Source organism: Lissotriton vulgaris, chromosome 11 (assembly GCF_964263255.1).
Source record: "Lissotriton vulgaris chromosome 11, aLisVul1.2, whole genome shotgun sequence".
Classification (NCBI taxonomy): Eukaryota; Metazoa; Chordata; class Amphibia; order Caudata; family Salamandridae; genus Lissotriton; species Lissotriton vulgaris.
The window spans coordinates 311,883,691-311,908,082 of record NC_141699.1 but is presented as its reverse complement, the minus strand read 5'-3'; positions in this window follow the sequence as shown (position 1 = coordinate 311,908,082).

The window sequence follows — 24,392 nt, the reverse complement described above, 5'->3', positions numbered from 1 at the left end:
ATCCATTCGAGTCCAATTTGCCCGTACTTTCTCTCCATACGCGTTTCTCTTCCTCAGTCGCTTCTTTCTGAATCTCTTTCACACTTTCCATTGTGTCCTCACACATTCCAGACTCAGCAATCCATCTTGCAGACGTAGCAACATACATTCTACTCATCATGTCTCTAGCTGTCTGTTTAGCGGTTTCATCAGCAAAGGCATTTCCCCGACCAACATCATCCGTGATTGCTTTATGAGCACTGCACTTCACAATCGCAACTTCAGTCGGTAAGGTTAGAGATTCTAACAAGTCGTTAACTAGCTGACCATGTTGAATCTTAGTCCCATGGGACGTAATGAAACCCCTTTCTCTCCACAACCGGCCAAAACTATGGGCCACGCCAAATGCGTACTGACTATCTGTAAACACATTCACTCTCTTTCCCTCAGCTAAAACACACGCTCTCGTAAGAGCTATTAACTCTGCAGCTTGGGCAGAATTCTGACTCACTCTTGCAGTCTCCACAATCGTCTTCAAAGTCGTTACCGCGTAGGCAGCAGTCACATCACCATTCTCCAATTTAAAACATGACCCGTCCACATACAGCGTACCATCTGGGTCGGATAGAGGAGTATCTCTCAAGTCGATACGACCTTTTGTCTCTTCCTCCGTTTTGAAATAACAGTCATGTGGCTCAGAATCACTCGACTCTTGATCAGTCGGCAACAATGTTGCTGGGTTCAATACATTGCATCTTTTGATCTGAATATGACTCGCTAATAACGTCAGCTCGTAACCAGATAATCTCGCACTAGTAAGGTGTTGAGTCTTCGTTCGGTTCATGAGTGTGTCCACTGCATGAGGAACCATGACCACTAGCATATTGTTCATCACCAAACCAGCAGATTGTCGAATGGAAGCTGCAGCTGCCGCTGTAGCCCTCAAACAACTAGGCAATGCTCTAGCTACCGGATCTAATGTTGATGAGAAATACGCACAAGGGCGTTGTTTATCACCAAACTTCTGTGTCAAGACACTCAACGCGCAACCTTCTCTTTCGTGAACGTAGAGCGTGAATGGCTTACTGTAATCAGGTGTGCCCAATACAGGAGCTGAACACAAAGCTTTTCGTAATTCAGCAAAACTCTCTTGACATTCATCAGACCATGGCACCGGACTCGGAACATTTTTCCCAGTCAAAGCTACCAATGGCTTTGCTAAAAGTGAAAAATTTGGGATCCATTGCCTACAGTAAGAGGTAATACCTAGAAAGGCACGTACTTCCCTCTGTGTGCGTGGAACACTCATCTGCGTAATTGCTTTTATTCTCTCTGGGGTCAACTTCCTTCCCTCCTTTGATAAGAGGTGACCTAAGTAGGTTACTTCTTGGCAGCAATATTGCATCTTGGAAGGAGACACCTTATGATTCAAATTAGACAAATGATGCAATAGTGAAATTGTAGCTGCTTTGCAAGTCTCCTTGTCATCGGCAGCCACCAAAAGATCGTCTACGTACTGTACTAGGGCAGAACCTGGAGGAAGGACAAAAGAATCTAACTGACTTTTTAAAGCTTGACTATAAATGGATGGACTTTCACAATAGCCTTGTGGAGCGCGTTTAAATCTGAAACTGCGACCTCCTAAACAGAAGCCGAAAATATCCCTACTTTCCTCGGCTATCGGAATGCTGAAAAAGGCATTCTTCAAGTCGATGACTGAGAACCATGTAGCTGTAGCAGGAATCAATGTTAACAAAGCAGTAATGTCTGGCACTACAGGAAACTGCGGAATTACAATCTTATTAACTTCTCTAAGGTCTATGACAAACCTATAGACTGGAGGCTTTGTAGGATCTGTTCGTTTCAAAATCGGCAATACAGGACTATTACAAACATTTCCTCGCGTTTCTTCAACCACACCTTTTTTAATCAAATCTTGCACAATCAATAAAAGTGCACGTTCTCCTTCACTTGAGATTTTATATTGAGGAATTCTTGGAAATTTTACATTCGCTTTCAAAGTTACTACATACGGTGGAATCTCTAGTAGACCTACATCATTGGGACCAGTCGCCCAAAGAGAATCAGGGAGTGAACGTAGCTCCGGCGGGAGTGCGTCCATTGACAAGTACATCGGAGAGGTGAGTCTTTTACCCAAAGTAAGCTGTACTCCTTCCGGAGAACAGTACAATGTCGCATATAGTCGTTTTAACAAATCTAAACCAAGCAGATTTTCATTACAACCTGTCGTCAAAATTAAGGGTGCTTTCAATTGACACGGTCCAACAGAAATAGACAAAGGACCAGATATCGGGTTGTACACAGGGGCGCCTGAAAAACCTACGGAAACATTTGTTGAGCCAGACAAAGGTGCGCCAGGGAGTTTCGCATGCATGATAGAACTTTTTGCGGCACCAGTATCCAACAGAAACGGTTCGACTACACCTGATGTTGCTACTGCGACATAAGGCCCACTCTGATCCACTGGAACTGATACTACTCCCTCTCTCTGTCTATGGCTGTCCTAGTACCCATTTTGTTGAAATCCCTCTTCAACTTCACAATAATCCTCAACAAGATATTGCTGAGATCTATTCTGTTGAGCTGACTGTACATTTCGCTGATCAAAGTGATTAGAAGGACGATCATTAGTTTGTGGAGGCATAGCACCTCGTCCCCGACCTCTAGAATTCTGTGCAAAACCACCACGACCTCTCTGAGCTGCTGCCGCATTATTTTGCGCTAAAATCTGACAATCATTTTTATAGTGACCCTCTTTCTTACAGTACGCACACTGATTCCACTGGTATTGAGGCCTGGTCGAATTATAATCTGTCTTTTGATACGAATTCTGTTGCATATTAGTCTGATTCGTGCGAGGCGGATACGCCTGCTGTAAGAGAACTTTAGTCTTTAAATCTTTCGTTTTCTTCTCTGATTTCTCCTTTTCCTCTTTATCCCTATTTTCATAGTACTGTGCAGTCGCAAGTATTTGCGCTGTCGTAGATACAGCCCACGCACTTTCTGAGTCTTTCAATTTATTGCATAATTCGGGTAACAAATTATGCACAAATTTATCGACAAACAATCTCTGTCCTCCTTCAGTGCTCATATCCTGACCACTATGGTCTACAAAAGTCTCTTCGAACCTCGTGAAGAAGTCGGAGACACTTTCGTCTTTCTTCTGCTTGCATGCGGATAATTTATCCCAATTAACACGCAATGCTGGCATCAGAGTCTTCATTAAATCTATTATTCTGCCAGGAAGATTAGCAATTAGGGGTTCGGGTTTCGCACCACCTGTTTGTTGAGCATCTGCTGCAGTGATAGCTGCCCAATCACCACCTAAAGCAGCCTGATGATCCTCTCTACGAATTTTAGCCCACACTGGTTGTGGAACTACATTACCAAACAACATATCAATGTCGGCTAAGTTCATTATACAAGCCTCAACTGTCTGTGTCAATTCCTTGTAATACCCGGCTGGATTCTTACGTGGATCTGGCAAGGCCTGTTTCACTGCTAACACTTCTGCTCGCTTCCACGGAATATGTATCCATACTCTTTGGAACTGTGCTGGAGCAGCTGCAATACCCGCATTATCATCACGTTGTACTGCTTCGCGCCAAATTGGAGGAACTTCCCTCATAGGATATTGGCGACTTAGCTTCACTTTACCTCTTTCTAAATCTCTCGGCGAACGAAGAGATGGATCATTCCTAAAACTCAAAATGAGTTCCATCGCTTCCTTTATATTATCGCCCACTATCATTCCAGCAGCAAACTCTTTTTGAATCTTAATTAAATCTTCCAAATCTGATTCGACATCGTCTTCTTCTATTTCCTCACGCAACAACGAGCACATCTCGTCGAAGACGTATCGCTGTGTTGGCTCTCCCCATTGCATAAATGTCTCTAACACATCTTTCGTACTATATCTTCTAACTTTTGTAATCCATCTGAGAGCCGTGGAGTCTAAAACTCCCCGTTCCTCAGTACTTGGAAGCTGACTCCGTCTCTGAACAGAGTCAGGAGTAGGAGTCTTAATCAAGGTTTTATATATAGGAGACAGCATATTAGTAACAGAATCAGTAATTCTTCGACGAACAGAAAGTGGAGTTAGTACACTCGCAGACATAGAGAACGCAGTAGAGGTAGGAATAGATGACGAAACAGTAGGAGTATCGAGGAAAATAGTTTGAGGACCAATAGGTACAGTGGTAGGTATAGGAGCGGGCAGTGCAGGAAGAGGAGGAGCTGTAGGAACATTTACATTCACCACAGGAAGTACAGGAGCTTGATTCTGAGGAACAAGAGCACCAGGTTGTCCAGCAACCGGCAATTGAACATCCGGTATAAGTGGAGCCGCAGCACCTTGTGCGTACGGTGGAGGCGACCGTAACAGATAAGATAGCAGAGGATCGTTTTCGGAATCCTCCAGTATCTTAGCCATTTTCGATGGCAAGGCAGGATAGCACTTGTCAATCGCTAAGTTACGCTCTCTAATGGCTACATCTATGGCTTTCTCACACTCGTCAGCCTGCAACTGCTTAGTCGCTTGCTCTAGAGTTAACTCTTCTAGTTCTTTTTGCTCTTTTTTCAACCTTTTCATTTCTCTCTGTTTGGATTCTTTCCGCCAATAACGAAAAGAGTCAAACATTGCCGGCCGGGCTTTCTTCCTAAACAATTTCGCTTCTAAATTGTCGAGAATCTCTTGTTCAAAACTACCATGCAGTGGCCAACTAAGGACACCATCCTTCTTACAATAACGGACCCATATCTCATTATAAGTTATAGGACCCACACCATACTTACAATATAGGTCATATAGGGGAGTCCCAATCGGAGGAACCAGACAGGAATCCTCTAATCGTGAGTCACTGTTGCAACTAAAACAAGACAACATTTTCCGACTTACCATTCTCAGTCCGGAACACAAAACAAACAAAACACGAAACAAATTGTGCACTTGAACCAAGAACTTAGGCCTACCAAAACGAACTGATGTATCGATACCCAAACTGAACCAAATAGATTATCGTAACTAGAACAACCAATGATAATCTTACAAAACCAAACCAAACCAAGAACCGATCAAGGATTTTTAACAATCCTCACAAAAGTAACCAGCTAGCTATCACTAAATACTTAACTGAGGCACTGAAGACGTCACCAAGGAGAAACCCGTCACGTTTCGCCGTACTAAGGACTGCACCACTTCGGGTCCAAGACAGGGCGACGGTCAAGGCAACGGCCCACTGCAGCCGTCCTGAACGGGAACCCTCGTGGAAGAGAACTTCAGGGCCACTTTTGCGATATGCCGGGATCGATGAAGTGGGGCGCCTCCCTCAGGAATCTTCACACGAAGCTTCTCGAACTCTTCAGGCTTTTGGACCGGTACCGAATGACGTCGCCCCACGTTGGGCGCCAATTGGAGTTCTGGACTTTTTGGTTCCGTCCAGAGGTGTCAGGGTACAACACCCAAAGACCCCGGAGTCCCACCTGCCTTGGTGCACAAATGAACAGAAACACGGGCTTCTCGATGGTGGCGTCAAAGACCAAAGGTTTATTACTGCAGGGACACAGAAGTCACAGAATCTACACACGGGCAGAATCTAGGAGACTGTTCGATTTGTACAAAGTGGGTTGCTCCTTATATACTAAAAATTGTGCTCTAGGCAAATAATTCACATGTCGGTACATTCCCAAACCTTTGTGTCTCTAAACAATAAATATTTGGCGTTACACAGGAACTGTCGATAATATCTGATACCAAACATCACGAAGAGGGGTTCCCACCAGTCCATCACAATCCCTTGTCAATATTGCATTCAAGACCCGGACCGCCTCATCGTAAAGTTCGTTACCTCCCCCTAATAAAGGCCCAGAAGGAAAGGAGCAGAGCCAGGTGCAGAAGATAGAAAAGCGGGATAAGAGATGTTTGTGGGTTGTAAATGGGCAAGGCTACCGGCTTCGGCCGCCTAATCATGATCAGGTACAATGGACAGGAAAACCAGTTCAGGTGGGCTGGCCTCGGGCAGAGGAGACAGCCTTTGTCGAGTCATGCAGCTTCAGCGTGATCTGGTTTAAGGTGCACGTGTCATGTAAGAGGTGAATCTCCGGCTACGGCTACGTGTCCTTAATCAAAGTGAAGTAAATGAAATGATCAGAGGCTATTGCATATGTGAGGGCAAGGAAACACAAAATGGCGGCCATGATCTAAGATGGATGCCGTGGGTATATCAGAAATATGTCAATGGAAGGAGTGCTCTTGCTCGTAGCGTAGCGAAAACACTAGGATATACTAAATGGATCATTTGCGGTTCGCTGATACTAATTTTATGTATTTCCGACAAACTTGAAAACACGGGTTCAAGTCGTCACGGAACCGTCACGGAACCTCACTAACCCACCCTGATTGTTTTCTAACTGTAGTATTGCTTGCTTGCCCTGGAGGCCTTTTTACTCGAGACAAATTCCCTAAACATTGACTCTAGCTAAAGAAATTAACATTGATTTTACTATAATAAAAAGAAATACCAGTAGGGGCAGTATGGACATTTTTATTAGAGCTACTATTAAAGTCAAGGGGAGAGGTGACCAACTGTCAGGCTATTTTTTTTATTTTATTCCTTATTGCTTGATAATTTAAACTGAATAGCTGCTCATAATTTGATTTGTTTGTTTAATTATTATTATTATTATAATGATTGGAGAAAAATATTCCCAGATAGCGTATTGGTTTCGCTTTTAAACTCTGGGATTTAAGGTTTGAGGGAAGAAAATCACAGTCGGTATTTAAAGTTAAAATCTCAGTTTTATTTTGATTTATTTTATGGCCCCCATTCAATTCAATTTGGGTAAATTCTATTAGTACTAGAACCAGATTGAGGCTCTCAGGACTTAGATATGAAAAAATATCCTCTGTGAACATCTTTACTTTTGCCATACTCGATATTAGGGCTCTGATTTCCAAATTGTCACGAATTCTTACGACCAGGGGCTCAATAAATAAGGTAAACAGTAAGGGGGACATCATGCACCCTTATCTTGTCCCACAATTGATATTTACAGTCCCTATTTGAAGATAATGGATCAAGTTATAGCCGTCGTTCTGTGACTACTATCTCGTGGGCAAGTGCATTCGTAGCTCTCGTGATGAAGTTGTCCAACGTTCCCATCACACTCCCCCCTTCAAGCCCATCTTTCCCTTGCTAGCACCAGTTGACATTATAGGTGTTTGAACAATTCACTGATTTAGGTCCCACAGTTGATGAGGATTAAACAGAGGCGATGGTTCTTACCGCACTTTGGCGAGCACTATTATACCGGACCAAACGTTAGAACATGGGCTCAGCCCAGCCTGCTCCAGTCTGGAACGGGCTCAAACGGGCCCACCCTTGGCTCGGGCTTCGCCCGGCGTGCGCCCGCACGCATCCCGCGGAACGGAAGAGGCGACTTTCTTGATAGCGGCCAGGTGCGGGGATGCCCAACAACCCCTGGGACAGCGAGTCCTCGAACAGCAGAAAGCGCTGTTTGATTTGCATTTATCACCACCTGGGCCTTGGCACCCTGATAGATGTTCCTCAACATATCTATGACCTGAGCAGGGACACCAAATTTAGCCGAACCAATGAAAAGTGCGCCCCAGTTCACCAGGTCACGTGCCTTTTTGGCATCCACCTTCATGATGAGCATTGGGGTTTCGTTATTTTTAAAGAAGTCGAGAGCTTGAATTAAGAACCCAGTATTGGAGGACATTGACATGCTGGCAACAAATCTGGACTGGTCTCTATGAATCGGTTCCTGAGCTAGTGGAGTAAAACGTTGGGCCCAAACTTTCATTAGAATTTTGAAGTTGGCATTTAAAAGACTTATTGGTCTATACGAATTAAAATCTTTGTGGTTTTTGCCCTTCTTCACAAAGCTTATGATTATAGATTCTTTAAAACTAGAGGGGACACATCCCTTCTCCTTAATATTGTTGAACAGCTTCGTCAAGAAGGGTATCAATTCCTTAGAAAATGTCTTATAAAATTCTATAGGGAGCCCATCATTTCCATAAGCTTTTGCCCCAGCCATAGATCTCAGAACTGTAAAAATGTCTGCTTTTGATATGTCGAGTTGAATTTGTTCCGCACACAAATTAAACAAGCTGGGGAGATTTACCCTCTCAAAATATTCTTGAATTAAATCCGATCCAACCTTATATCTGGTGGTGTAGAGCTGTTGATAATGCTCCATGAAGACTTGAGCTATGCTATCCTTATTGGTTAACGTGTCACTAGTCTTAGGATCAATGATCTCGGAAACTAAAGCTGCTTCCTGTTTGTTCTTCATTAACTAGCAATTTCCCGACCATTTGACTGTCCTCGTATACATGTTGTTGATAAGTCCTCGATCTATTTATCTCTTCAATTTAAAGAAATTCCCTGAGTGCCTGTTTTACTTTCTCGAGCTGACCCCCTACTTCCCCCTTCCCCTGTACTGGGGTATTTCTCAGCGTCAAGGCACTGTCCACAGCCTGCTGAATTTTGGCAATTTTAACACATTGTTTTCTAGACTGGGCATCAGAGAAAGCAATAATTTGCCCACACAAAGCTGCCTTAAACTCACCCAAACTTAATTCTGCAGTTCCTTTGTTAATCCTAACATACTCCAAAATCAATTCTCTTACTTCAGCTACTGTTAGATTTGGGGGTCTCTAGTTGGCACAGGTAGGTACTTGTGACAAATAGGGACCCTTGCCCCTAGTCAGGGTAAGGGGGTGCACTCCTAAAATAACCCCTGCTCACGCCCTTGGTAGCTTGGCATGAGCAGACAGGCTTATCTCAGAGGCAGTGTGTAAAGCATTTATGACAACATACAGTAATCAAGTGACAACACTACAGATGGACACAACACAGGTTTTATATAAAAAATAAGTATTCTTTATATAGACTTAACAAAAGACCACAAACAACAAAAATCCACAATACTGTACTTAAAATGGTAGCTTTAGCTTAGTTCTGTTCAGTTCTTAATATGCAATACTTTAAATCAATGTTCCTTACGATGCATGACGCTTCCACAACAAATGTGTTGCAGCGATGGAAATGTGGCGAAGTTTCAGTGCTAAGAAATAAAGAAGTGAAGATCTTCCAGTTGTGGCACGCTTCTCTGATGTTGCAAGAAGTCTCGGCTCGATGTGTCAGTTGACGCGGCGACACCCTTGTTCAGAAATGCGACACCAGCGGCTTTGACTGCGACACACTTCTCCCTCGATGAGAGATGCTTCCGCTCAATACGACAACTGCAGCGGCGACACCCTTGTTCTGAGATGCGACGACAGCGGCTCCGACGGTGACACACTTCCCCGTGGATGCAAGGCGCTTTTCTTGATGCGGTGCAATGCGTCAGCTACAGCGGCGACATCCTTGTTCAGAAATGCGAGGGCAGCTGCTGCAACGACGAGACGCTACTTCCTCTTGAGCCGTGCTTACAGTTCCTTGCGACACGCAGTCCCTCGGAAGGCCCAAAATAGCAGCAGGCACTTCCAAAGAACTCTTGGGGAGCTGAGGGTTGGAGTCTGTTGTCCCTGAGACTTCAGCAGGAGGCAATCTCTGTTCCAAGCCCTTGGAGATCCTTACAGGTTGAAATAAAGTACACAAAGTTCCTTTCTCCTTCCTTTGGCAGTCAGACAACCACTGCAGGCTAATCCCTCAAGCAGCACTTCAGCTTAGTTTCTTCAGGTTCCTTTCCTCAGCAAAGGTTTCTTATTGTTGTCCAAAATTGATATAATTTATTGGGATCAGGGTCCCAATATTTATACCCCAAAATACTTTGTCCTCTGACGGCAGAGGGGTCTTTGTCCAGTTCAAACCAGTTCTGGAGCTCTCTGTTGACATGACTCCTTCTTTCCTTTCACAGTGCAGGGCAGAAACATCAGACGCCCCACAGGAAGTAGAGCCAGCATTGTGGAGGGAAAGCACAGCCTTGGAGAACTTTGTTGATATGATTCCTTCTCTTCTTTCACTGTGCGGGGCAGAGACATCAGGCGCACCACAGGGGGTGGAGCCAGCACTGTGGGGGGCAGGTACTGTCCTATTCAGGTCCCGGGTGCAACTCCTCCCTCCAATCTAGATGCAGATCTCGCTATTCACCACTGGGCGGACTTACCCTGTCTCCTGGCTCCTAGCCCTGTCACTCAAATTCCAGACAAGAAATAAACAACCTAGCAGAGGCAGGTTTGGACAGTTAGACAAGAAAATACTAACTTTCTAAAAGTGGTATTTTCCAACACAGAATGTTAAAACTAACTTCACTAAAATATGTAATTAATCATTCGGAGTTCAGGCATACTAAACTCAAATTTCTATCATGTTCCCTGAGTCAGTTAGGATTATAAAATGTAATAATCTAACTGCCCATTCCGGCCCATGGAGAACAGGTAGCCTTGCAATAGTGAAAAATGAAAATGGCAGTAATTCACTATTAGGACATGTCACACATACCAGGGCATGTCCTACCAAATACTCACAATGCACCCTCCCCTTGGGCCGACCATAGGGGTGTCTGATATGAAGAAAGGGGAAGGTTTAGGGACTGTCAAGTGGGAGCACTTGCCAAGTCAGCATGGCAGGAGCAGACTGCACACAGGCTCTGCAATGGCAGACCTGAGACACACATTTATGGGCTGCTTCTCGGGGTGGCACAACCAGTGCTGCAAGCCCACTTGCAGCATTTGGTTTACAAGCCCTGGGCACACTCAGTGCACTGTACTAGGGTCCGACCAATAAACCAAATCAGCCAATCATGAAATCACTAATTTATACATCAATTTACAATAGGGAGAGAATATGCACTTTAGCACTGATCAGCAGTGGTAAGGTGCCTAAGTCATAAAACCAACAAAAACAGGTCAGACAAAGTACAGGAGGAAGGCAAAAAGTTCAGGGATGACCCTGCAAAAATGGCAAAGTCCAACAGCTATCCATTGAGGATCCTGAAGGAGGAGATGATCCATCTGCCACCTAGATCTTGTCCTTCTTCCCTCCTCAATTTCCAGCTCTAATTTTACAAAGGAGTGATCAGAGAATACATTAGAACCAATTTCAGTATCATTATGGTTCAAAGATCGAGATAGGAAAAATCAATCAATACGAGAAGCCGTTTGGAATTGGCATGAATAGCATGTATATTTACTCTATGTATGGTTCATTCGGCACCAGGGGTATAACAGATGATACTTCCATGTTATGGCTTCTAGGACTTTTTAGTTTTTTGGTTTCAATTGCTTCTTGTTTTTATTAGATGGGTCTTTATTCAAATCTTGAATAAAATTAAAATCCCCTCATGCAATGATCTGCCCAGGTATCCCTCTGAGTAGCTCGCTGACTTTCACTAGTGGTGAGGGATCATCTACTATTGGGCCGTAGTAGTTTACAAAATGTAATATCATCCCATTTAATTTTGCCTCGACCCATATCCATATTTCCAATGACATCTCTCCGGACTTGACCAAATTCCCAAGTCAAACCTCTAGAAAAGTAAATAGCTACACCTCTTTTGGCCAATCCAGGTGATGCATAAAAAGCATGGGAAAATACTCTAGGAAGAAAAAGCTTTAGGGAATTGTTTTTTAAATGTGGTTCTTGAAGAAATAACACTTTTGGCGCAAAAGAAGGTAAACACCTTATAAGTCCTCCATACTTTTGTTTGCTTAGCATTCCATTCACATTAACCAAGATAATACAGCTCTTACTAGTCATTTCTAAAATATTTCATATTGCAAAAAGAAGATCTCACAATCCTGCTTTCTGTACTCCATTTGATACTGCTCTTTTTTCTGCTATACCCTTCCCTACAACCCCCCTTAAACCCACCCTCCCCAAGAGATGTGGCAGAGCTCGCCTACTACATCCCACCCACTTAGGGTGACCAACCATCCATAAATTTCATGGACCGTCCGTAAATGGGACCTCACGTCCGTTGTCCGTGAGGATCCCACTTACGGATGTCGTTTGTCCGTAATTTTGGCCATCACAGGGAGCAGCACTGCTCCCCTGTGAGGGGCCTCACCCCCGCTGATGGGGCCGCCTCACACTCCTCCTAGAGCACAAGAGCAGCCCCACCTGCCCATTGTCTTTCCAATGGGGCGGTCTGGGGTGTGACAGCATGTGGAGGCCTCCTCCTTGCTCAGGGTACACCAGGGCAATCTGTTAGTTAAAAGGTAAAACGCCAATGCTGCAACATTAGAGAACGGTTCATTTAAAGAAGCCTGTAAAACAAGGTAAAAAGAAAGGGTTATGGTTCTTTCACTGTCTCGTCATTTTAGAACTGAAGTATTTTCAATATTATATTAAACAATGCCATGGTTGCTGCTTTTTATATTTCAAGGAAGTAACAACCACTAACAAAGGCAATAGTCCTGGCTTGTTGTTGGAGTAATGATATTTGCTGTATTATATATCTGGATGGAATGACAGAAATAACATGTTACCAGTCGAGCGGAACACTATGCTAAGCGCAGATTTTTAGCCTACGTGTTTTAAACCAAGCTCTTAATTACATCAAACACCCCCTTTGAAGAGACCACCCAATTTTTTTTTACACCATTTAAAGCCCTGGAAACAACACCATGTCACAGTCACCTCACATCCTGCATCATGCATGACTTCTACGTTTTCAGACTGCCTATGTGCAGGGGCATAATAGTGAACTTTCCCCCACCGCACCCCACCCCTTGCTTTAGGAACTATAGCAAGGTGAAGTTCTTGATAGGCCTCTTCTGTCTGCAACTCTACAGACAAAGGCTCAGCTCATAATGTGAAAAGGTGGGTGAGTAAATACGTGAAGGAATGTGTGAATGGCTGGATGGATTACTGAAAGGATGAATGGATGAATGAAAGGGAGAATGGATAGATAATGCCAAAAAGGATGTTTGGATGAGTGAATGAGTGGAAGTATGGATGAGAGAAAAGGTAAATAGATGGATGTATGAGTGGATGGGTTAAAGGGTAAAAGGGTGGATGGGTGTGTGAAAGGTTGTGTGAAAGGATGGATGGATGAGTGAAAGGGTGGATGATGATGGACGAGTGAATGGGTGGATGGATGAGTGAAAGGATGGATGGATTGGTAAAGTGAAAGGGTGGATGGATGAGAGAATGGGTGGATGGATGAGTAATAGGATCAATGGATGGATTTATGAATGGATGAATTGATAAATTGATGGATTGATGGATGGGTGGATGGATGGATGGATGGATGGATGGATGGGTGGATAAGTGAAAGGGGGATGGAGAGAGAAAGGGAAGATGAATGACTGAAAGGGTGAATGGGTGGAAGGATAAGTGACTGGGTGGATGGATGAGTAAGTGAATGGATGGGTGGATGGGTAAAAGGGTAAATGGCTTGATGGGTGAGCGAATAGATGGATGGGTGGAAGAGTGGATGGATGACTAAACGGATGGATGGGGTGAAAGGGTGGGTAGATGAATAATGGATGGATGAGTGAAAGGGTGCATGGAGGGATGGATGAGTGAAATGGTAGATGGAAGGATATATGGTGGATAGGTTTGCAAATGGTTGAATATGTTTGGATAGATGAAAGGACAGAATGAATGGTGAAAGACTGAATGATGGATGAAAGAATGATTACACCTTGTAGCACCCATTATCTTAAGTAACATTTCCTATAAATTGACTTTCACATTAATATGAGTCATTGTCTCTATATAATGTGTGTGTGATGTAACGCACTCCGACACTCTGCCCTATATACTTGGGATGAGTAACACTATAAAAGAAATTAAATACACATGAGAGACAGTCTAAGTGAAGATGAGGGAAACCATTGGAGGGTGGCAGCAAGGCCGGACTGGCCGGACAGGGCATCGGGTGTTTCCCTGGGATGCTGGAAAGGGGGGGGGGTTGTTACTGGGGGCTGGCACTGCAAAGTTCCTTATATATCCAGTAGTTTTCAATCAACAATAAAAGCGGCCTCACTTATATTCAGGTGTGGTTCACCATTGTCTGATGACTAATGTACCTACTGGATCGAAATGCGAATTTTGAATCATCTAAGGTAGCAAGCTGCAGCTATACTGTAAAACCATGAAGTGTACGATTGTCTCAACCAAATATAAACTTATTTTGACTTGTACTTAGGTGGTTGTATATTTACTTACTTATATACTATTGCACGACCACCTCTGACGTGTCTGTACCTTTTGTCCCGAAGTTTATTCCTGAATTTTGACCTTTTGTCCTGAATATTTGTCCTGAATTTAGTCCCTTTGTCCCGAATTTTTGCACTGACCGTCCTGAATTTGCACCTATGCCAGTTGGTCACCCTACACCCACTACTGGTACCATGTGGGGTGCCCTGGTACTGCACACTAGGTGGCCTTGCCACCCAGCCCCCTGTGTTGGTTAACCTGCATGGTAATCTAGCCTTCTAATCTGTTCTACCATCCAGAGGAGATTTCACTCAGCAAATCCTGAGCTTCCTCTATACTAGTAAACATATGAAATTTGCATTTAACTAGTAGTCTTAGCTTTGATTGCTGAGCATTGAGGCCTGCACGCCCTGAGCCTCAAAAAGGTAAAGCATTTTAACAAACTCTTTGCACCTACGTGTGCCTTCTACCAACATATCAGCAAAAAAACGGCAGCTAGAAAGTTTGTTTCTTGTGAATTGCGTCTGCTGAATTGCCTTGGTTAGGATCTTTTCTTTGATCCGATAATCTACAAAGTTAATCAGAATAGTATGTGCAAACTTTGCATTTGGAAGCGGTGAGCGGGGACTCGATGTGCCCTTGTAATGGTGAGGTCACCAGTGAATTCAGGTACACCATTTTTCTTGATAAATATCTCGACCCACTGAAGGGTTTGGGATCCTTCACTCCCTTCTGGCACCCCAACTGTACAAAGATTTGAACGCCGGGAATGGTTTTCGAGTTCCTCCAGCTTACTCTCTAGGGCAACTTTTTCATTCTTAACTTTGCTCACTTTGCTCACTTTCTGATACATCGTGGTTATTTGATCCTCCAACTGTGCAATCCTCGGTTTTGCTTCTTGCATTCTAGCTGGAAACCCGGCCACTGCTTCCTCTATTTTTCCAAGGTGCTGGTAAAGGGAGGCTATTTCACTTTTTTGAGATATTTCCCTTATCTCATCTAAGATACGGTTCAACTTTTCCTTTATATCCATTTGACGATTACTCTCTTTGTCTGTCACTTGGTCCTCTGATTTATATTGCGTTTTCTTATTTTTCTCTCGATTGTCGGTTTGGGGTCCTAGAATTTCTAATCCTAGCCTGTCTGGCATCTTAGGCTGTACCTGTAACTGACTCAGACCCTGTGTTGCTAGTTATGACTGACTTGCGTCTTGAGATACAAACTGGAACTGGGCCTGAGGCTGAGACTGGGACTAAGACTGGGACTGAGAATCCATCAGGGTGGTCTTAACCTTCAGAAGGGAGTCCTTTGATGCCTCTTCTTCCATAGTAATTGGACGGTATGGAGGCAATTGCGCATCTGGGATAACTACTACCTGCTCCGTGGAGGCTCCATTAGATCTTGCAGCTTGGCTTATGCTTTTCCCGGTATAGACAGCAATGTTTTTCCTTTTATGAATAATGGAAAGTCTTTAACATTTTTTTGCCTTTCCTCAGTACCCTCAGGGATTGCACTCAAAGCCTGCTCAGCCTCAAGACTTAATTGCTCCTCCGAGCCTCCCTCCTTCACCTCCTTCACCTTCTCTGCACCTAGATCAATCACTCTCAAATCCTGCTGGAGTTCTGGCAGATCTTCTTCCGAACTTTCAAAACTTGAGTTAATGCCAGATCGCTTCAGATTGTACTCGGCTTTTGCTGCAGATGACAGCGCCTTTGATTGGGCCATTCATGTTTTGGCCTTAAGTCCTGCTGAGGTGTCCACTTTTATGAGGAAACTGTGGCTCCTGTGGATAAATAAAGGTTTTTGTTTCTAATAAAGAATGTGCACAATGGCAATGTACAGAGTTGAGTTGATGTCAGAAGGAAAGATAACCATACACATGGAGGATGTAGTCATGTGTGCAATAGTTTAGTAGGGAAAGTAAACATTACATACAAAATATTTTGATAATAAAAATAATTTCTAAGCAAACAGTAATTAAACAATAGTGAGAGGTGTCCCAGTGAAAGGAATGTTTGGAACCTAATCTAGGTGTGGCATATTGTGTGACATATGTGCAAGGTTTCACTATACAACATTAGGCGACCATCTGAAAATTTGCAAATGTTTGAACAGCACGTTATACAATATTAAGCGATGGGTAATGGTTCGCCTCTGTTAACTGTCGATGGTGTTTTGACCCAGTTTAGGATGTAGGGACTCTTCAGGACCTGGATATATCGGGACACCAGAAGCAAGGACTGTGCAGCCTAAGATGAGGAGCAGTGCCACATTGTGTGTATAGTGAAGTAAAAAGATCCTTCAAAACATGAGAGTTACCCAAGTAAAAAGACTAGGGTAGTAATAGGCAGTCAGTCAAATTAGTTGGGAACCTGAACAAGTCTCGGCAGTATTTGAGGTGCTGAATGCGCAATGGAATGAGGCACAGTGTGCGTTTGGTAATGCTGCATATGCGAGGGAGCAGGTCATCACTTAAATGCAGTAAGGAATTATTCAGGCTGTTGCTCAGTGAAAGTAGTAACGCCATGTTTCTAAATGTGGAAATTTGTTCTGGCAGAATGCCAAATATTGGCTACTCGGTGTTGTGCGGACAAAGGAGCGTCCATCTCCTTTGCTCGGTGCGATGACCAATGTCCACTTTGGCTGTTAGATTTAGTTGTTTTAGGTGTTTTTCCATTTTTTTTCTTTCCCTTCCTCCGTGTCTGAGAGTGTCTCCCCAGTTGTCGAACTTTTCGCCACTTTTCACATCGTATTATATTTCAATTGGTTAGACAGGCTTTATTCCCTCTCTTCTTTCTTTCTTAGGCCTCTCTCAGCCTGGTCCTTTCTATATACGCAAGCAGAGAAAGAAAAAAGAAAAAAAAAACAGCCCCCAGGACACCAACACAGTCCAGCCACAGAGTCAGAGTCGGAGTTATCCGTTTTGTCAGCTGCGCTTACCCTATCTCTATAATTGCAGGAATTAGGCTGTCTCATCTCTGTGATGAAGTAAATGTCTACATCCAAATGCAGCCGTTGGTGTCTTCCATAGGCTGTTAGTCGGTGTTAGTCGATGACCTCCACCCCCTGTCTCTCCTTATCTCCACCTCATTAGTCCTCATAGCAGGCTCCTACGGCCTTTACCTTCAGCAGGCTGTATTTGGAGACATCAGCCGCGACAGCAAAAACAAACACAAAACAAGCATTGGCATAGCCAACAGGTCTCGCATTTTGGACCTTATAAGTGTTTAGCCATGCAACAGTTGATGTTGTTGCACCAAGGATATTCTGCTGCATAACTAAATACTTATAGGGTTCAAAAAGCGAGACCTATTGGCTATGACAATGCTTGTTTGTTTTTTGTTGCTGTTTTGTTTAAGTTGCCAGATCTACAACAGCTGGACAAGATTTTTGTTAAAAGTTCTTTGCATCAAATGACCTTGTTTTCATTGCTCTGAATGTTGTTTCCATTCTGGTTGTAGGAAGCAGTCATTCCCAGGGGTGTGGGGGCTGCCTAGCTGTGCGCATGCGCCGAACTTTGCAAATGAGAAAAAGTCAGGTGCAGGTGCAGTTTACAAGTGTGGAGTGAGTGAGCCCCAGGCAGCATGACTCACTCACACAGGAGTTCATGCACTGCACCTGCATACTTAGCATGGTTTAAGGAAACTCGACCCACTCCCTCCCAGGCATCGAACACATATTTACCTAGAAACTCTGAGAAGAGCCTGCCTGCTGCACTGACGGCTGGTGGTGTGTGTGCCTGGTGAAAGTGTGCACTGACAGCTGGTGGTGTGTGTGCCTGGTGAAAGCATGCACTGATGGCGTGTGTGCCCGGTGAAAGTGTGCACTGATGGCTGGTGGTGTGTGCCTGGTGGAAGCGTGCGCTGACAGCTGGTGGTGTGTGTGCCTGGTGGAAGCGTGCACTGATGGCTGGTGGTGTGTGTGCTTGGTGGAAGCGTGCAATGATGGCTGGTGATGTGTGTGCCCGGTGGAAGTGTGCACTGACAGCTGTTGGTGTGTGTGCCTGGTGAAAGTGTGCACTGAAACTGATGGTGTGTGTGCCTGGTGGAAGCAGGAGCACTCACAGTGATAGAAAACACAAATGAAAATGACGAAGAGGAGGGGGAGAAGGGAGGGGGAGTGCGAGCAGAGGAGCATGATTCACAGCTAGAAGAAACAAATAAATCTGACCAAGGGAGGGGGAAAAGGGAGGGTGGTAGTGCAAACAGAGGAGCCTGATTACAGCAATAAAAACACAGATGTCAGCTGTGCACGTGCACAAGCTCGTGAACACAAGCTGTAGGCAAGCAAAAGCCTCGGGTGGCACTTTTAAAAGCCACTTACCAAATGTCTTGAAAAGACAGCATGCGCTGTCTCAGGCAAGACTTAAAAACCGGCAAGAAGCCATTATCACCGGACGCTCTCAGCCGCTGCATCCACCGCACATGCCAAACCCGGGCTCCCATTATACCAAAGCCAGTCTCAGTCCTTCACCCGCAATCATGTCTGCGATCCCGTCTGATGTCAATTTGCCCCACGGTACTCAAAGAAGCTGGTGAATTATGTAAAATTTTATTGCAGTTCTCCTCCGGTCCGCTTCACGCGCCACGCTCACTTCTTTAGCACAAACTCCATTACAGGGGGAGGGGCAGCCACAGGCGAACACCTGAGCCTACGCTTCAACGAGAATCGCCATAGCCCATTCCTCCAAACTCCTTCTTCCAAGTTTTTCCTCAGAATGTTTAAATAGTGTAATGCAAATGACAATGCAACTAATATTATTTTAAATGTAAACAGGAGAATATCATAGGATGCACATGATACACATATACAAAAGACAGTTTGCACGTCTTATCAGCAAATCTGGTACTTTTCAATCTCTCTATAGGTGGCTTCGCCTTTTTTGAAGCCCTCTCCCCACCACTATACACCCCACAGAACACAAAACACACGTCAACAACATTTACATGCATACATACCCACTTATAAAAAGGGACTTAGGATCAGCCATTTACTGCCAGGCCCTGGGCCCCCTTTTAGGCACTGGCTGAGTTGCTGTCTGACATTTTGGGACTACTCAAGGCATATTGTGAACATGCACATTTTCAGCATTGAATTTTGCATTTTGTGAAAATGGGGGTAAATAATTTCCCTACAGTCTCCACTCCCTCAAGTGAGGCTGTCCGAGGATGACTGCAGGTGTGGGCAACGATGAAGCCATTACCACCCATGCGAGCTGCCATCCTTGGGGCCTGCTAATATTCTGGACTTCTTCACGTCGGCTGAGTAAGGCGATGCTTTGTCTCTTTGGAGTACCCTGTGCCACTCTGCCTTTACAGGCGTCACTAGCCCCTCTTACTTCATTTAGAGACATCAGCACGTTGTAGGGTGGGCTTTTTCCGTTGCAGGTCATCAGGGGTGTGGATCGGCATACAAGTCCTACCTGTGCTCTCTTTGACAAGTGGAGGAGAGGCCCATCGAATTGGCAGAAACCGCCTCCTTTCCTGCTCCCTTCATGCAAGCTATGGGAAGTAGTGCCATTTGCAATTTGCCCTTCGCCACCCGGTATCTACAATCGCTATTGCATGGAACACGTTCCAGTGACAAATAACTATGGGGCATATTATCAAGGGGGTTTATCTCCGCTTTTTTGGCTTTTAAAGCCAAGAAAGCGGAGATAAAATTATCTCCCTATTACCTAGCTGCCGCTAACACCAGTTAGCGACAGCTAGTAGGAGATAGCGACCATCTTCGGCCCCACTTTGCATGTCAGTGATATTTATCACTAATGAGATGCAAAGTGGGCGTGCCAAGATGTTAGAGACTGAAAACAGTCGCTAACATCGCTATCTCCTATTACCAACTTTTGGAGATATTCGCGCTAAGCGGGAATATCTCCAAAAGCTAACACCTGCCCTGAGCAGTTCTTAGCCATGTTATCCAATGGGAGGTGGATAACATGGCTAAGAGCATTTGCTCGATAATGCATGAATATCGCTGACTTTTCAGCGATATCCATGCATTGCGGCCGTTTTTTATCGCATTTGCGATAAACCTTGATAATAGCAAGGTTTATCTGCGATAAAAATCGCCGATGTGCGGCGATAATTTTTGTCTCTAAACAAGTTAGAGACAAAAATTATCGCTAGTTGTTGGTAATATGCCCCTATTTTCCACACTTTAAGGTGAAAGAATATCGCTTAGCAGGGCTGTAAGTTGGATGAAAATAATGGGAAGGTTTTCCAAAGGGCGTGACTTAAAGACGCAAGCTAAAAATGTGTGCCTAACATAGTTTGATACCCGACCTGTATTTTGCTGCGTCTTTCTTTTATCACATCCAGATATAATACAGCAACTGACTTTACACCTAAAACAAGCCAGGACTACTGGCTTTGTCAATGGTTGTTGCATAAGATAAAGAAGCAACAACAATGACTTGGCTGTATATACTGTTGAAAATTCTTCAATTATGAAATAATGAGAAGGTGAAATAACTATAACGAGTCTCCCTGTTAAAGTCAAAGGCACCTGAAGTGTCGTACAGCTCCCGAGTTAAGATTTTTTTTGTTTGTTTGTGGGTGAGGAAGAAAATGGAGAGGCCGATAGGGACCCGTCTCCGCACGTGCTTTTTAAATCTATCGATGCTGAGCACCGACAGGGCCCGCTCCACTTAAAACCCTGCAACTGATACAACTCTTCCACTATTTGCAACAAGCTTCAGCCAAATACTGTGCTGAGACCATGTGTTACATTACCACTTCCAGTGCTGCTTGAAGTAATACAGCCATTTGTTTCAATCAATCAATGTTTTACTTTTTAAACAAGACAATGATATTAAGTATAATATAAAAAAGTGCTGGAACTATTATATTTTATTGTGACTGTTCCAAATCAATGTGTGGCTTTTTGGGTTCAAGGCTTTTTTTCTCTAACTCATCCATACGTTTCTAAGCCCTTGTAACAAATGTCTACATACAAGTGATCCAAAAAGTCGGTATCTGGGTCGTTAAAAGATAGCTTCTCGGCTGCTATAATAACAAATGTCTTTCTGAGAAGAAAAAAAATCCCTTCGCCATTTTTAATTTCAAAATGTGGAAAAAGAAGATTAGTCTAGATCGAGAGATGTCCTCTGTGGATGTATTTCATTTACAATCCTCCTGCGCTAATCTTTATTCTATTTAATTTTTCTCTCCAGCTTCCTTAGGAAATTCCCTTAATTTTTTAGGACATTAGCCACTTAGTAGTTGTAATTTTTTTCTAAAGCTGTTGGAATATTGCTAAACTAATATGTCATGGATCGCATGGCGTGGGAATATGCCTGAATGACCATTCTTGCATGATTCCTCGCCTGACTGCTCACATGATTCTCTCCAAGACCATCTGCTTGGCTGCTTGCTGGATCACTTGCCTGACGAATTATTTAACAGATGGAATGGCCATCTGCATGATTGCATCTCTTATGCTTAACGTCCTATGCCCACACCTTTCACTTCCTGAGCATCCCTAGCTGCAGCAACACACACACACAGAATAAAAGCAAACCTCTGACCCATATCAATGGCACTGCATTGCCTACACTCTTTCGATTCGTGTGTATTGCCACAGACCAGTTTGCTCCCTTCCTCAAGCACTTCATAACCTCATCAGAGTTATGAAGTGCTTTATATGAGCAGTATCCTCTGCATACATTTTTTATATTCACCGATCCTATATGTCTGTCTTACATCTTGGAACGATAAATTATGGATATAGTGTAAATAAAAATCTTTCAAGATGGGTAATGTGTATGTGTATGTCTTTAAGGCAGACATCCTGGAATGATTTTTCCTAAAACATAAGAAAAACCTCTCCAAGATCGACGACATGCTTGCTTGCATGCATGCATAGACGGCATCCACTTCAGAATATGTTTTTCTGTTGGTTAAAATAAAATCATTCAAGTTGGTCACCACATCTGCGTGTGCATGTACTGCTGCAGGGTGAGACCTACTGGCTTTGCCACAGCATGTTTATGTGTGAGGTATTTGGATTAGGCATGTCCTAACATTTTATTATATTAGGACTAGTGCTAATGTGGAATAGCTTTAACAAACCATGCAAAAGAGCGATCTAAACATTAAGGGGCAGATTTACTAAGATTTTGCATCTGGGTTGCATCACTTTTGTGGTGAAACCTCAATTCAAAATAATATTTGTTATTCACTAAACCATGCCACTTTGCATGGCTTTGCATGGTTTAGAAAGCACATAGTAAGGCAAGGCAGTGCACAGCTCTGCATTGCGTTAACTTACATTGGAAAAGTGTTGCAAGGGTGGAGCATGGGCATTCCCATGCATCCACCCATGAATTTTGATAAATTGCCAGATTTACCAATGCTTGTAATCCTGGGAATGCATCAAAACGCTTAACCTTCCCAAGTGAGGTGTAAGAAGGTGAAATATCTTTATTTCTCCTTGTTATTTCCTCTTTCTACAAGGGCTGCGTTTTGCAACAAACACAGAAAGAGGAAAACACACACATTTTTAGGTTTTGCCTGGCGAAAGCTGCGCTCTGCGCAGCTTTTTCGCGCAGGCGAAAACCTAATGAGAACTGTAGTGTGGTTTGGGATCGGCCCTCGTCATTTATTGGCTGGCTCCATAAATGGAGCATAGCCATTGGACGACGGGCCTGTCCGTCAATGCCGGACCAGATTCGGGGGCGTTCCCGAGATTCTTTGGCTTTTGCCGACGTCACGCGATGTCAGCCAAAAGCCGGGAACGCCCCCGAATCTGGTCCGGCATTGCCGGCACCTCCCTTGCTGCTCGGGACGGGTCTCCTTATTATGCCCAGGTCTGGAGGTGAGTGACCTTCCCCCTCCCTCCCTTCCTCCCCCCCTCCCTCCCTCCCTTCCTCCCTTCCTGCTCGATCCCCGCCCGGGGGTTTCTTCAGCCGGCCGGCCAATCCTAGCGCGGCCGGCCGGAAGTGCCCGCCCCCCGCCGCCCGGGGGAAGAAGGAAGACGGCGGCCCAGAAGAAGTATGGCGGCCCACGCGGGGCTCCCGTGGCCTGCCTGGAGGGAGCCCCGGAAGAAGCGGAGGACGTTGCCGGTCTCCCATGCTGAAGAGGGAGACCGGAGAAGTCAACAGATTGCCGCCGTCGCAAGGAGCCCCCGCCAGGACGGCGGCCCAGGACAAGAAGTATGGCGGTAAATGCTTTACTGGGGCACATTTGGAATGCATGCACCGGGCGGGGGGTGGGGGTTCTGCCACAACAGCTCCGATCAGCTCCATTATGCATGCAATCCGCCCCTTTTATTTCTTTTTTTTAATATCAAAACGAGTGTTTTAGTTGATCCGCGAAGGGAAGTTTATTTGAGATGCCCTCATTAGAGTCGTGTACATACATATGTTTAGTCAACATCGGGGTAAGCTGAGAGGACAGGAGCCCCCATAAAACTGAAGGGGTGGGCGTCCGGGCTTCAGACGAGGAAGGGCGCACCTGATCCCGCGGGCACAGCCACGTTTGGTGCTCCCTGTTGGCACTTGGCGTCACTTATGTTTCCTTCTGTGCCCTCCACTGTGCTTTTGGGATGGCAGTTTAGCTTCTTCCCTGAGGTGGTTAGGTGTTTAATTATTTCGATAATTGCTAAATGTTAAAAACACGCATTTACGGCTAAATTAAAGCTATTGCTTGCTAAACTCTTACTGTCAATACGCGGACCGGAGAGCGCGGTGAGCACAGAGCGGGGCAGTGTTGCTGAAGATTGCACGCGCTCGTGCTGCATGACGCACCCATGAGCAAGAGAGCATGGATGGGCAGACAGCAGACAGATCCAGGAGTGGTGCTGAAGCTTGCACGGGATCGTGCTGCTGTGACACATACAAAGGCAGGAGAGCATGGGTGGGCATAGAGCGGGCAGATCAGGGCAGTGTTGCTGAAGCTTGCACAGACTCGTGCTGCTGTGATGCATTCATAGACAGGGCGGGTGAGGAAGACGGGTGGGCAGAGAGCAGGGCAGGCAGCGCCAGGTATGGATACTGAAGCTTGCACGGGCAGGTGATGTTGTGACGTATTTATGGGCAAGTGAGAATGGGTGGGCAGAGAGCAGGGCAGTGGTGCTGAAGGTTGCATGGGCTCATGCTGCTCTGCCCGCCTGGTGGAAGACACTTGTTGCTGTGTATGACTGACGCCTCCTGCAGCTTGCGCGAGCCCCTGCGCCCCCCCTCCTGCTTTAATGATGCATCTCTGACCGGCGTGCATCAACAGATCCCCCCCACCTGCTGCACTGGAGGCCAGG